This window comes from Capra hircus, chromosome 19 (assembly GCF_001704415.2).
Source record: "Capra hircus breed San Clemente chromosome 19, ASM170441v1, whole genome shotgun sequence".
Lineage (NCBI taxonomy): Eukaryota > Metazoa > Chordata > Mammalia > Artiodactyla > Bovidae > Capra > Capra hircus.
The window spans coordinates 10,935,723-10,951,592 of record NC_030826.1 but is presented as its reverse complement, the minus strand read 5'-3'; the positions used below and the strand labels follow the sequence as shown (position 1 = coordinate 10,951,592).

General features: G+C 37.8%; 1 protein-coding gene across 1 annotated transcript in view; it reads right to left on the bottom strand.

Annotated features, from left to right (window-relative positions):
* The window catches only part of BRIP1 (BRCA1 interacting protein C-terminal helicase 1), a 185,014-nt gene that overhangs the window by 83,744 nt on the left and 85,400 nt on the right, over nucleotides 1-15,870 (bottom strand). The gene's annotated exons all lie outside the window — the stretch shown is intronic.

The window sequence follows — 15,870 nt, the reverse complement described above, 5'->3', positions numbered from 1 at the left end:
TATAGAAAATGTCATATCTTTTCAAAGAGTTTTAAAATGTGATAATCCTTGAGAATCTGGCACCAAGCCCATGCATAAACAAAGACTCAGCAGAGCCAAAAAATAAATATAATTATATTAAAAAAGTGAAGACAAGATATTGAGAGAATTCACATCTGGACTTTCTATTTGTTGTATTTGAGAATATTCAATTCTATTATAAAAAACAAGAAACCAAACATATATATGAAAATCATAAGATGTTTAAACCATACATAGAAGTTGAAAACATATAGGACATGTTAAACAGATATAATAAGTTCAGTATATATGTATGAATATAAACAGAAAGGGATAGTTGGATCAAGAAGACGCTAAGTGTTCAAGACATGCTGTATATACATAAAGCACCAAACAGTCAAGATACACTAAATATATCTGACGCATATGAAACACTCAGTTATTCATGAAATCTTTTTCTTTAATACATGAAATCTTAATTCAGTCACACACTGTTGACACCCATCCTGGCCCCATATACCCCCTTCCCAAGAAAGGCAAGTAAAAGCCATAGCTGCTCAGCAGGCTAATCAGCGGGCTATAGTTGTGACCAAGTACACTTGCCCCTGCTTTTCTTTAACAAGGTGAGACTGTGTCGTTAGCCTTGAGCACTTTCCATCTATTGGGCCAGGTGGTTCAAACTCATTTCTAGTCTCTGTAGCAACAGTACCAGCAAGGAATGCTGGTGTGGCAGAAACTGAAACACAAGACACATGAATATTGTACAACCCAGGATTAAGGTAATACGCTTAATTCCATCCACTTGTACCTCTATCCTATATGTGTTAGCTTACCCTTAACTCTTTCCTTCTACTTCTAAGTGTATGTTTTAAACTCACTTCAATAAACTTTGCGGCTGAAGCATCTTAAGGTGTCTGTTAGCTTCTCTATCCCATTACCTTTGGGACAGCCTACCTGATGAGTGTTATCTGGCGGTAACCATTGCATCAAGGTAATTTCCCACCTGACAACACCTGACAACACCCAAATCACCTAAATTCAAAACTTGCCAATCTGAAATTGTCAGCCAAAAGGAAAAAATACATTGGTCTCTATAGCTGGATATAAGACTGTAACAACAACAAAAAAAGACTGTAACAAAGATGAACGCCTGGAGCCTCCAAACTTTGTCTCAGATCAGTTCAGCTCAGCCACTCAATCAAGTCCAACTCTTTGCAACCCATGGACTGCAACACACCAGGCTTCCCTGTCCATCACCAACTCCCGGAGCTTGCCCAAACTCATATCCATCAAATTGGTGATGCCATCCAACCATCTCATTCTGTCGTCTCCTTCTCCTCCCACCTTCAATCTTTCCCAGCATCAGGGTCTTTTCTAATGAATCAGCTCTTGCATCAGGTGGCCAAAGTACTGGAGTTTCAGCTTCAACATCAGTTCTTCCAATGAATATTCAGGACTGATATCCTTGAGGATGGACAGGTTGGCTCTCCTTGCAGTCCAAGTTACTCTTAATAGTCTTCTCCAATACCACAGTTCAAAAGCATCAGCTCTTTTGCCCTCAGCTTTCTTAATGGTCCAGCTCTCACATCCATACATGAGTACTGGAAAAATCATAGCTTTCACTAGACGGACCATTGTCAGCAAAGTAATGTCTCTGCTTTTTAATATGCTGTCTAGGTTTGTCATAGCCTTTTTTCCAAAGAGTAAGCATCTTTTAATTTCATGGCTGCATTCACCATTTTCAGTGATTTTGGAGACCCCCAAAAATAGTCTATCATTGTTTCCATTGTTCCCCCATCCATTTGTCATGAAGTGATGGGACCGAATGCCATGATCTTCATTTTCTGAAGGCTGAGTTTTAAGTCAGCTTTTTCACTCTCCTCTTTCACTTTCATCAAGAGGCTCGCTCTTTAGGTCCTCTTTGCTTTCTGCCAAAAGGGTGGTGTCATTTGTATATCTGAGGTTATTGATATTTCTCCTGACAATCTTGATTCCAACTTGTGCTTCATCCAGCCTGGCATTTTGCATGATGTACTCTGCATATAAGTTCAATAAGCAGGCTGAATATACAGCCTGACATACTCCTTTCCCAATTTAGAACCAGTCTGTTCTTCCATGTCTGGTTCTAAATGTTGTTTCTTGACCTGCATACAGACTTCTCAGGAGGCTGGTATTTCCATCTCTTGAATTTTCCACAGTTTGTTGTGATCCACATAGTCAAAGGCTTTAGCGTAGTCAATGAAGCAGAAGTAGATGTTTTTCTGGAATTCTCTTGCTTTTTCTCTGATCCAGTGGATGTTAGCAATTTGATCTCTGGTTCCTCTGCCTTTTCTAGATCCAGCTTGAAAATCTGGAAGTTCACAGTTCACATATTGCTGAAGCCAGACTTGGAGAATTTTGAGCATTACTTTGCTAGCGTGTGAGATGAGTGCAATTGTATGGTCGTATGTACATTTTTGTATGGATGTGAGAGCTGGATGTGAAGAAAGCTGAGCACCGAAGAATTGATGCTTTTGAACTGTGGTGTTGGAGAAGACTCTTGAGAATCCCTTGGACTGCAAAAAGATCCAACCAGTCCATCCTAAAGGAGATCAATGTTCATTGGAAGGACCGATGCTAAAGCTGAAACTCCAATATTTTTGCCACCTCATGCGAAGAGTTGACTCATTGTAAAAGACCATGATGTTGGGAGGGATCGGGGGCAGGAGGAGAAGGGGACGACAGAGGATGAGATGGCTGGATGGCATCACTGACTCAATGGACTTGAGTTTGAATGAACTCAGGGAGTTGGTGATGGACAGGGAGGCCTGGCGTGCTGTGATTCATGGGGTCTCAAAGAGTCAGACACGACTGAGGGACTGAACCGAATTGAACTAAATGAACATTCTTTGGCATTGCCTTTCTTAGGGATGAATGAAAACTGACCTTTTCTAGCCCTGCAGCCACTGCTGAGTTTTCCAAATTTGCTGGGACTTTGTCTAGCCCATACCAAGTTCAAATAATTGCTTTAGTACAGAAACGTGCAATAAATTAATAAGTTAAATTCAACCAATTTGCCTGTTATTTCCCCCAAAATGCTTTCTTTAATTATGCTTTTATCCATGGAAAATATAGAACCAATGTTGGGGAGTGAGGGATGCGAAAGTAGTTGGAATGAATGCAGTCTCTAGATCTATTAGTTGATCCTCTGCCAAATAGGTTACTTGGCCATCCTTGACTCTAGCTTAATCTTAACTTCTGCCAGTTTCTGGTGTATAGCAAAGTGAATCAGATATAGATATAACCAATATATTTTCATAAGGCTTTTTTGGAACTAGATCTATGCATGTTATTTATAGACAAAGGGTATAAATGACATGAGTTTTAGACTTGAGTTTGAGTGAACTCAGGGAGTTGGTGATGCACAGGGAAGCCTGGCATGCTGCAGTCCATGGGGTCACAAAGAGTCACACATAACTAAGTAACTGAACTGAACTGATAAATGATTCTATATGGCATATAAGACAAAACAAAGCAACAAAAATTGTTATTGAAACAACTACTTTCTAATTACTTTATTTTTCAGAATACTGGATCACTTACTCATTAAAGCAGTTTTTCAACCTACTCCTCTTATAGTATCTCCCTAACAATAATAGTTTAGCTTACAAGCAGAGCCAAATGTGCAAAGTAAATATAAATACTGAAATATACCAATATGTAGGTATTTGAATACATGTATATATTGCCCTAAATAAAAACTGGATTAAATTAATACTTACCAGATCAACTATATTTCAAATATCAAACTCTAGAAATACTATTATGAAGACAGCATTAGACTAGAAAATCAAGAGTTCTCAGGCAAGTCCCTTCACTAAACATATGACCTTGTCCAAGTTATGTGAATTTTCTACCCAGAATGTAATATGTGCCCAATAAATGTTTGTTAAATGAACACAATAATGAAATAAACAAATGAATGAATAAAAAAGAACAGAAGTTCTTAAGTACTACTCCTTAGTTCTCAGCGACGTACAACCTCCCTGCTGCTGCTACTGCTAAGTCACGTCAGTCTTTTCTGACTCTGCAACCCCATAGATGGCAGCCCACCAGGTTCCCCCGTCCCTGGGATTCTCCAGGCAAGAACACTGGAGTGGGCTGCCATCTCCTTCTCCAATGCATGAAAGTGAAAAGTGAAAGTGAAGCCGCTCAGTCGTGTCCGACCGACATTCCTTAAAAAGAATCAGTTCATCACTCACAATAAGGCAAATCCATAGTCTACTGACATATCAAGGGTCTAAATAAGAAAACAGAAAAACGTTTTACATGGAACAATCTGGTTTCTCCTTTAAATGTAGTACAACTTAAAAATCAGGAACATCAAACTAGTAGCATTACAAACTTCTCAACATACACATTTACTACTAAACAATATTGACAAAAATTGTAACTAGAGACTGAAACATTTTGCATTTTATTCCTTATCTGACATTCAGTGATGAATGCAAAATGTTCCCTCAGGGAAAATGGTTTTTACCCATAAAAATGTAAAAGAAAATCAGACTCTGCAATGTACAAATATAAAGGTCCAAGTTGCTACTTTGGCACCAGAGAGTCACTTTTCAAAATTAACGGAAACTTTTCTATCTATAAAAATAGTTTAAAAACTCTTCTATCCATAAAAATGATCTCTCAGAGAGTTCTAAGGCAGTGGTGCCACCAGTTAAATGACAATAGAGAGTCTAAATCAAGTTGATCTTAGTGGAGGAATGGTACTCTTCATGAATCTATTACAATATTTAGTTACTTCAGAAGGCTCTGAAAGAAGTGGGGTGGGGGGGTGGATCTAGAATGACTTTTCCACTTTCATCCTTACACAAATATTGTAGTTTGTAATAAAAGGAAATTCTTTTTCTTTCAGTGAAAGAGTAAAGTTTTAAATAAATCATGGATTGCAATTATCTAGACATACAGGAAAAAATTATTTACCACTGCAATGTGATTTGAAAACTTAAATTTGTATGTCCCAAATTTCCCCTCAAAATAAATTCAAATGTCAGCTCTCATGTCTTCTGCAAGTCCAATGTCAAACCCCTTCAAAATGCAAAAGAGAGGACATTCAATGACTTTAGCCATTGTAATGTGTAACAGTCGACAAAGATGCAAAGACACTTACAATTTGTTGGGTTTGTCTTTTAGGCAAATTATATCTCCATTCTGAAATTCAGTTGAAAATACATTTTCAAAGATAAAATTAGGACTTCTACTTCCAGCTCCAATGTAAAGAACTCACAAGTCATCACACCCATCTTACACTAAGAAAAAGCTGAAGAAACTGAAAATCAATGACTTGGACACATCAGAGAACTAAGGTCGTAAGACAAATTGCTATCCTAAAAACTGGAGAGACAGTAAATACTGAGAATCATAGACTGAGAACTGCTTCCTGGAAGAGGAGGACACTAAAACCATTATTGGCAGGAATGCTTAAAAGATAATTTTGACAAATTGCTGAAGGCATAGTGTATACCAGTGTAATAGTGAGAAACTCCTAGAGACCACATCCTTAGGGAGTCCCCAAATTTTTGTAGTTATTATCTCCAGAAACAATCCCCTACCAAGGTTTTCACAGTAAAGAGTAAAGAAAAACCCTCTTCTTTCTGACAGAGAGAGGAGAAAAAAAGCCATTTCGAATACACTCAAAGCATTCTCCATAACTCAGGCCAGTCTCCCAGTAAAGGGAAAAGACTGCCAGAGCCTTATCCAAACTGGGGGAAAGGAAATTTACCCAAACTTCAGCTCCCGCTAGACTTCCTATCTTATCTAAGGAAATGAATAAAGAGCTGAGAAACATATGGAAAGGATACAGTCCAGGGACATAGGGCCACTAAAAGACTGAGACTTAACTGAAAAATTAGATGATGCTTCCCCATTCCCAACACCTTACCATCACATCAACAGGGCCCCAGGATAATGACAATGGACTACAACTGAGAGAGCTGCAGGGCAGACTACTTAAGAATGAGTGTTTAGGTGACTTTCCAGGCAGTGCAGTGGATAAGAATCCACCTGTCAATGCAGGGGACACAGGTTCGAACCCTGGTCCAGGGAGATTCCACATGCTGCAGAGCAATGAAGCCCACACACCACAACTACTGAGCCTCCATGCTGCAGCTACTGAAGCCTGGGCGCCCTAAAGCCTGCGCTCTCCAAGAGAAGCCACCGCAATGCGAAGCCCGCACACAACAACTATAGAGTAGCCCCAGTTCTCTGCAACTAGAGAAAAGTCCACGTGAAGAAATGAACACCCAGGGCAACCAAAAATTAATTAAATAATAAAAGAATGAGTGTTTAGGGACACCAGACAGTAACTAAAATCTACACAAAGAATTAAAGAGTATTGGTGAAGATAGTAACATAGGTAAATATAAAAAGGCAGTATAAATATAGTTTGTAAATTTTTGTCTCTTGTCTCATTTAAAAGGCAAATGTATAAAGCAATAATTATAAATCTGTTTTGACAGGCAACAATGTATAAACACATGATCTTATGACAATAACAGCACAAAGAAAGTAGAACTTAAAAAGATCAAAGTCTTCACATGCTATTGAAATTATATTAGTACCAATTCAAACTACAGTTTATAAACTGTTTATTTTAATTCCCAGGACAACCATTAAGAAGATAACTCAAAAATATACAGTAAAAGAAATGCTAAGGAATTAAAGTGTTAGTCACTCAGTCATGTCCAACTCTTTGTGACCCCATGAACAGTAGTCAACCAAGCTCCTCTGTCCATATAATTCTCCAGGCAATAATACTGGAGTGGGTAGCCATTCACTTCTCAAGGGGGTCTTCCTGACCCAGGTCTCTTGCATGGCAGGCAGATTCTTTACCATCTGAGCCACCATTAAAATCAGTTAACCCTGATGGCTCAGATGGTAAAGAATCTGCCTGCAATGCAGGAGACCTGAGTTCAATCCCTGGGTTGGCAGTGTCTACTCACTCCGGTATTCTTGCCTGGGAAATCCCTAGGACAGAGGAGCCTGGTGGGCTACAGTCCATGAGGTTGCAAAAAGTCAGACACAACTGAGCAATTAACACACTAAGGGAATTAAAAGGTCATACTAGAAAAATTTAAATGGCACATTAGAAAATATATATTTAACAGAAAAGGTAGTAATGGAGAAATGAGTGCATGCCAAGTCCCTTCAGTCACGTCCAACTCTTTGCAACTCCATGGATTGTAGCTTGCCAGGCGCCTCTGTACATGGAACTGTCCAGAGGAATCTCCCCAACCCAGAAATTGAACCCATGTCTCCTGAGGCTCCTGTGTTGCAGGAGGATTCTTTACCAATGAGTCACAGGGGCAGTCCCAGTGGAGGAATAGGAGGAGGGAAACGTAACATACAGAAAACAAACAGTAAAGTGACAAATGTAAAAATGATCTTATCAATGTGTGTGTGTTAGTAGCTTAGCTGTGTTTGACTCTTTGAGATCCCATGGATTGTAGCCCACCAGGCTCCTCTGTCCACGAAATTCTCCAGGCAAGAATACTAGAGTGGGTTGCCATTTCCTTTTCCAGGGGATCTTCCTGACCCAGGGATCAGACCCAGGTCTCCTGCACTGCAGGCAGATTCCTTACCAGAATCTTTACCCAGGGAAGCCCCATAATTACATTAAATTTAAATGGAGCAAATACTCATTAAAAGGCAGAGATCAGCAGAATGATCCAACTACATGCTAAAATATTATGCTGAGTCACACATAAAAGCCACATATTGTTACGATTTCATTTACATGAAACATCTGGAAAAGGAAAATCAATTCAAACAGAAAGTAAATTAGTGGTTACAAGTTATAGGGAGGTAGGAATGGGAAGTAGCTGCTACTGGATAAGAGGTTTCTTTTAGGGTTGGAGAAATTGTTCTGAAATTAGACAGTGGTGATGGTTGTATAACTTTGTAAATGTACTAAACCCCACATAATTGTACCCTCGTAAAAGGGTATTGGAATTATATCTCAAACAAAAGGTTTCTCTATAAAAATAGAAAGGAAGCTCCATCTGAGACTAAGAAAAAATTTTAATAAAGGAAAAACAATCTGAAGGCTTCTGAATTTTCAAAAATTTTAGAAAATGCAACAGGACTCAAAATGAGTAATTAGATAGTAGGAACTATATAAATATTATAAATTAACAAAACTTTTCTCCTCTGTGCCAGAATACTGATTCACTGGATTTGTTTTAAATATATTTTTTATTTATAAAGAAGTAAGAGCCCCTTGGACAGTAAGGAAATAAAACCAGTTCATCCTCAAGTAAATCAGTCCTGAATATTCACTGGAAGGACTGATGCTGAAGCTGAAACTCTAATACTTTGGCCACCTGATGTGAAGAACTGACTTGTTGGAAAAGATTCTGATGCTGGGAAAGATTGAAGACAGGAAGAGAAGAGGGTGACAGAGGATGAGATGGTTGGATGGCATCACCAACTCGATGGACATGAGGTTGAGCAAGCTCCAGGAGTTGGTGATGGACATGGAAGCAAGGCATGCTGCAGTACATGGGGTCGCAAAGAGTCAGACACGACAGAGCAAATGAACTGAACTGAATTACTCTCAGTAAGACATTAAACTTTCAAAATATTTTATGTCTTTAGTTTCATATCTCATGATAAATACATTTTTAGTATGTTAATCACACAGAAAAAAAACCTGCAACAACTCATAGATTGTGGATCTTTTTACAACCATATGGTATAATTTTATGGTATTAAAATTCTATCAAAGTAACATCTAATTATGCAACGTTTATTATAATAAAGCCAACACTTTAAAATTTTTACTTAAATTTTCATTTATTTAGAAAATGCACTTTTACTAGGAAGCCAGATTACAATTGTCATTTTTGAGATTTTTTTTTATTGTTACAAGACAAGATAAATATACACTAAACAATGGTAAATATACACTAAACTATGTATCTTATGTATCTCAGAAAAATCAATAGCATGTGTGTGTGCTCAGTCATGTCCTGCTCTTTGCAACCGCATGGACTGTACCCTAGCAGGCTCCTATGTCCATGGAATTTTCCAGGCAAGAATATTGGAGTAGGTTCCCATTTCCAACTCCAAGGGACCTTCCCGACCCAGGAATCAAACCTGAATCTCCTGCGTTGCCTGCGAATTTACTGCTGAGTCACTGGGGAAGCCCTGGCCCTAGCAGCTTATTAAGGATAAAGTATCAAAAAAATAAAAAGGGCTAATGCCTATAAACTTCAGGTGATTTATCTTCATAGCTATTGATGTTTTCATAGAAGTTGTTTACAATGTCATTATATTTAGATGTTTTAAAATTGAGTTATACATCTATAAAACAAAACCGTATTTTATCAATTATGTCCATTATGCCATAATATTAGATGTTAATACCATTCTGATCTTAATGCTGTATATACAGACATATTATTCATTAATTAAAGAGATCCATGAATCAAGGCAAATTAGAAGTGGTCAAACAGGACAGGGCAAGAGTGAACGTCGACATTCTAGGAATCAGCAAACTAAAATGGACTGGAATGGGTGAATTTAACTCAGATGACCATTGTATCTGCTACTGCGAGCAGGAATCCCTCAGAAGAAATGGAGTAGCCATCATGGTCAACAAAAGAGTCCAAAATGCAGTACTTGGATGCAATCTCAAAAACGACACAATGATCTCTGTTCATCTCCAAGGCAAACCATTCAATATTACAGTAATCCAAGTCTATGCCCCAATCAGTAATGCTGAAGAAGCTGAAGTTGAACTGTTCTTATGAAGACCTACAAGACCTTTTAGAACTAACACCCAAAAAAGATGTCCTTTTCATTATAGGGGACTGGAATGCAAAAGTAGGAAGTCAAGGAACACATGGAGTAACAGGCAAATTTGGCCTTGGAATATGGAATGAAGCAGGGCAAAGGCTAATAGAGTTTTGCCAAGAGAACGCACTGGTCATAACACCCCCTTCCAACAACACAAGAGAAGACTCTACACATGGACATCACCAGATGGTCAACACCAAAATCAGATTATCTTCTTTGCATCCAAAGATGGAGAAGCTCTATACAGTCAACAAAAACAAGACCAGGAGCTGACTGTGGCTCAGATCATGAACTCCTTATTGCCACCTTCAGACTTAAATTGAAGAAAGCAGGGAAAACCACTAGACCATTCAGGGATGACCTAAATGAAATCCCTTATGATTATACAGCAGAAGTGAGAAATAGATTTAAGGGACTAGATCTGATAGATAAAGTGCCTGTTGAACTATGGATGGAGGTTCGTGACACTGTATAGAAGACAGGGATCAAGACCATCCCCGTGGAAAAGAAATACAAAAAAGCAAAATGGCTGTCTAAGGAGGCCTTACAAATAGCTGTGAAAAGATGAGAAGCAAAAAGCAAAGGAGAAAAGGAAAGATATAAGCATCTGAATGCAGAGTTCCAAAGAATAGCAAGAAGAGATAAGAAAGCCTTCCTCAGCCATCAATGCTAAGAAATAGAGGAAAACAACGAACGGGAAAGACTAGAGATCTCAAGAAAGTTAGAGATACCAAGGGAACATTTCATGAAAAGATGGGCTCGATAAAGGACAGAAATGGTATAGAACTAACAGAAGCAGAAGATATTAAGAAGAGGTGGCAAGAATACACAGAAGAACTGTACAAAACAGAGCTTCACGACCCAGATAATCACGATGGTATGATCACTCATCTAGAGCCAGACATCCTGGAATGTGAAGTCAAGTGGGCCTTAGGAAGCATCCCTATGAACAAAGCTAGTGGAAGTGATGGAATTCCAGTTGAGCTATTTCAAATCCTCAAAGATGATGCTGTGAAAGTGCTGCACTCAATATGCCAGCAAATTTGGAAAACTCAGCAGTGGCCACAGGACCGGAAAGGGTAAGTTTCCATTCCAATCCCAAAGAAAGGCAATGCCAAAGAATGTGCAAACTACCGAACAATTGCACTCATCTCACACACTAGTAAAGTAATGCTCAAAATTCTCCAAGCCAGGCTGCAGCAATACGTGAACTGTGAACTTCCAAATGTTCAAGCTGGTTTTCGAAAAGGCAGAGGAACCAGAGATCAAATGTCCAACATCCACTGTATCATGGAAAAATCAAGAGACTTCCAGAAAAACATCTATTTCTGCTTTATTGACTATGCCAAAGCCTTTGACTGTGTAGATCACAATAAACTGTGGAAAATTCTGAAAGAGATGGGAATACCAGACCACCTAACCTGCCTCTTGAGAAACCTATAAGCAGGTCAGGAAGCAACAGTTAGAACTGGACATGGAACAACAGACTGGTTCCAAATAGAAAAAGGAGTATGTCAAGGCTGTATATTATCACCCTGCTTATTTAACTTCTATGCAGAGTACATCATGAGAAATACTGGGCTGGAAGAAGCACAAGCTGGAATCAAGATTGCTGGGAGAAATATCAATAACCTCAGATATGCAGATGATACCACTTTTATGGCAGAAAGTGGAGAGGAACTAAAATGCCTCTTGATGAAAGTGAAAGAGGAGAGTGAAAAGTTGGCTTAAAGCTCAACATTCAGAAAATGAAGATCATGGCATCTGGTCCCATCACTTCATGGGAAATAGATGGGGAAACAGTGGAAACAGCATCAGACTTTATTTTTCTGGGCTCCAAAATCACTGCAGATGGTGACTGAAGCCATGAAATTAAAAGACGCTTACTCCTTGGAAGAAAAGTTATGACCAACCTAGACAGCATATTGAAAAGCAGAGACATTACTTTACCAACAAATGTCTGTCTAGTCAAGGCTATGGTTTTTTCAGTGGTCATGTATGGATGCGAGAGTTGGACTGTGAAGAAGGCTGAGACCGAAGAATTGATGCTTTTCAACTGTGGTGTTGGAGAAGACTCTTGAGAGTCCCTTGGACTGCAAGGAGATCCAACCAGTCCATTCTAAAGGAGATCAACCCTGGGTGTTCTTTGGAAGGAATGATGCTAAAGCTGAAACTCCAGTACTTTGGCCACCTTGTGCAAAGAGTTGACTCATTGGAAAAGACTCTGATGCTGGGAGGGATTGGGGGTAGGAGGAAAAGGGTATGACAGAGGATGAGACGGCTGGATGGCATCACCGACTCGATGGACGTGAGTTTGACTGAACTCCAGGAGATGGTGATGGACAGGGAGGCGTGGCATGCTGCAATTCATGGGGTCTCAAAGAGTTGGACAAGACTGAGCGGCTGAACTGAACTCCTCTGCCTTTTTTAAATCCAGCTTGAACATCTGGAAGTTCACGGTTCACGTATTGCTGAAGCCTGGCTTGGAGAATTTTGAGCATTACTTCACTAGCATGTGAGATGAGTGCAACTGTGTGTTTGTTTGAGCATTCTTTGGCATTGCCTTTCTTTGGCATTGGAATGATAACTGACCTTTTCCAGTCCTGTGGCCACTGCTGAGTTTTCCAAATTTGCTGGCATATTGAGTGCAGCATTTTCACAGCATCATCTTTTAGGATTTGAAATAGCTCATCTGGAATTCTATCACCTCCACTAGCTTTGTTCATAGGGATGCTTCCTAAGGCCCACTTGACTTCACATTCCAGGATGTCTGGCTCTAGGTGAGTGATCACACCATTGTGATTATCTAAGTTATGAAGATCTCTTTTGTATAGTTCTTTTGTGTATTCTTGCCAACTCTTCTTAATATCTTCTTCTGTTAGGTCCATACCATTTCTGTCCTTTATTGTGCCTGTCTTTGCATGAAAAGTTCTCTTGGTATCTCCAATTTTCTTGAAAAGATCTCTAGTCTTTCCTCTTCTATTGTTTTCCTCTATTTCTTTGCATTGATCACTGAGGAAGGGTTTCTTATCTCTCCTTGCTATTTTGTGGAACTCTGCATTCAAATGGGTATATCTTTTCTTTTGTCCTTGCCTTTCAGTTTCTCTTCATAGCTATTTGAAAGGCCTCCTCCAACAACCATTTTGTTTTTGCATTTCTTTTTCATGGGGATGGTCTTGATCACTGCCTCCTGTACAATGTCACAAACCTCTGTTCATAGATCTTCAGGCACTCTGTCTATCAGATCTAATCCCTTTAATCTATTTGTTACTTCCTCTGTATAATTGTAAGGGATTTGTTTAGGTCATACCTGAATATCTAGTGGTTTTCCCTAGTTTCTTTAAGTCTGAATTGTCAATAAGGAGTTCATGATCTGAGCCACAGTCAGTTCCACAGTCAGAAAAAAAAGTATGTTCTTATCATTTATTAATTTAAAAGTAAGTGAATTAAACTCTCCCATCAAAAAGCAGATATAGCAGAATGGATTATAAAAATAAATGATCCAACTATATGTTGATAACAATCGATTGAGTTTATTGACAGGTTCACACCACTATAAATAAAATGGATAAGCAACATAGAACTAGGAATTATACCCAACATCTTGTAATAACTTATAATGGAATATAATTTGCAAAAAACACACTGTGCTATATACCTGAAACTAACATAATACTATAAACTTATACCTCAAAACAGAAAGAGATTCACTTCAGATTTAAAGATGTGGAGGTCAAAAATGAAAGGATAGAAAAAGAGATTACATACAAATAATAACCAAAAGAAAGTTAGGATGCCATTACCAGTTTGAGACAAATATATCAAAAGTTGTTACGAGACAAGGGATATTACATATCAATAAAAGGGTCAATTCATGAAGAACGTATAACAATTGTAAACAAAAACCAAACCCAGAACTCCCAAGACATATGAAGCAAACAATGACAGAGCTGAAGGGAGAAACTGCTAATCCTGCAGTAACAGATTTCAATTTTTCACTTCCAATAATGAATATGAACTGGACAGAGATAAACAATGAAATAGAGAATCTGAACACTGTAAACCAACTGGACCTAACAGACATATATAGAACACCACCCAACAAAAGAATACACATTTTCTCCAAATGCACATGGTGTATTTTCCAGGAGAGACCACATACTAGTCCACAAAACAAGTCATAATAAAATTTAAAAGACTGAAATCATATAAAATATCTTTTCTAATCACAATGGACTAAAAGTAGTAATAAATAATAAAAAGAAAGCTAGAAAATTCACAAATATAAGGAACCCAAACAACACAATTCTTAAACAATCAATAGGTCAAAGAACTCACAACAGAAACTAGAAAATATCTTACAAATATGACAATGAAAACACAAAATTTACGGGACACAAAGAAAGAACTGCTAAGAGGAAAATTTATAGCTATAATCACACACTTGAAAAAAACAAAGACTTTAAACCAGTAAATCTACTATTACACCTGAAGGAGTAAGAAAAAGAAAAGCAAACAACCTAAAACTAACATAAGGTAAGAAACTGGATAACCTAGATAAAATGGATGGATTCCAAGAAACAAACAATCTACAAACTGAATCATAAAGAAACAAAAAATCTGAAGACATTAAAAGCTATTAAAATTGAATCAGCAATTAAAAACTTTGTTGAAGACTAACAAAAAGTGAAATTGTTCATTTACTTAACTGGGCATTTCCAGGCTTACTTGTTGTGATTGTGACTGGAAAATATAAAAAGGTTTTATTTCTTTAAAATTTAAAGCATAGTTGATTTACATTGTTGTGTTAGTTTAAAAGGTTTCTTAATGTGCTTGCTTCTCCTTAGTTCCAGGCTTAATTATTAGTTTTCCTTCACATAACTTCTGGGATAGATGTTCACACTCTGTAATAAATATTGCTTTGTAATAAATATTGCTTTGTAATAAGAATTTTCAATATGTTTATGTCCATTTCATTTTTAGATATTCTTGGGGAAAAAAAAAGAAACCTATCTGATTCAATTTCTCCTGAGAGTAATTCCTTCAGTTTATCTACAGTATTTACTGTACCTTTGGGTAACAAAGTATGTGTCTTAGTCCCATTCCAGCTACTATAACAAAATGTCAGGAATCGAGTGGCTTATAAACAACAGAAATTTATCACAGTTCTGATTGCTATAAAGTACAAAATCAAGGCAACAGCATAGTCATGTTTGGTGAAGGCCCTCTTCCTGGTTCACGGTGGCACCTTCTCACTGTGACCTCACATGGTAGAAAGGACAAGAAATCTCGCTGGAGCTTCTTTTTAAGTCATTAATTCTATTCATGAGGACTATATCACCATGCCTTAAGCATCTCTCAAAGACTCCACTTCCAAATGTCATTATCTTTGGGGGCTAGGATTTCAACATATGAAATCTGGGGGGACACATCAGACCATAGCAGTATGTATAGAGAGGGAAAGACAACAGAAGAGCCAAAGGTATCAATATTGTCATTCAAGTATATTACACTACTGTCCTTATATATATAATAACTTCCTATGAAAAAAGAAAAGGGAACACCACCTCTACACTGAAATTTAGCTTAGATTTTCATAAAGTATGATAATACTCTCAGGAAATTATATGTGGTTTTAATGCTTTGAGTATTAGGAGGACTAAAATATACTACATAACTCAGTTTAACTCCTGAAAACATTAAAACTCAGAACGACTCTAAAAACAAGAAAAACCGTTGTGTTTTGTTTTTTTCCTAGCCAAATACATCTTTTTAGATGGGCATTAAAGAAAATCATATTTTAAATTCATATTTTGAAATTTTCAAATAGTCTAGTTTATCAAAGTGAAAAATAATGATCCTTTTTCCTTTAATCAGAAAATATCAAGTTGCCCCAAGGAATAAAAATCACATATACAAAAACAGCCCACTAAAATGCTTGAACACCTTCAGTCTTTTGGACATCCAAGTAAAACAGTGCCAGAACAAGCAGGCAGTATCTTAACCAATAAAAAGTAAAATAAT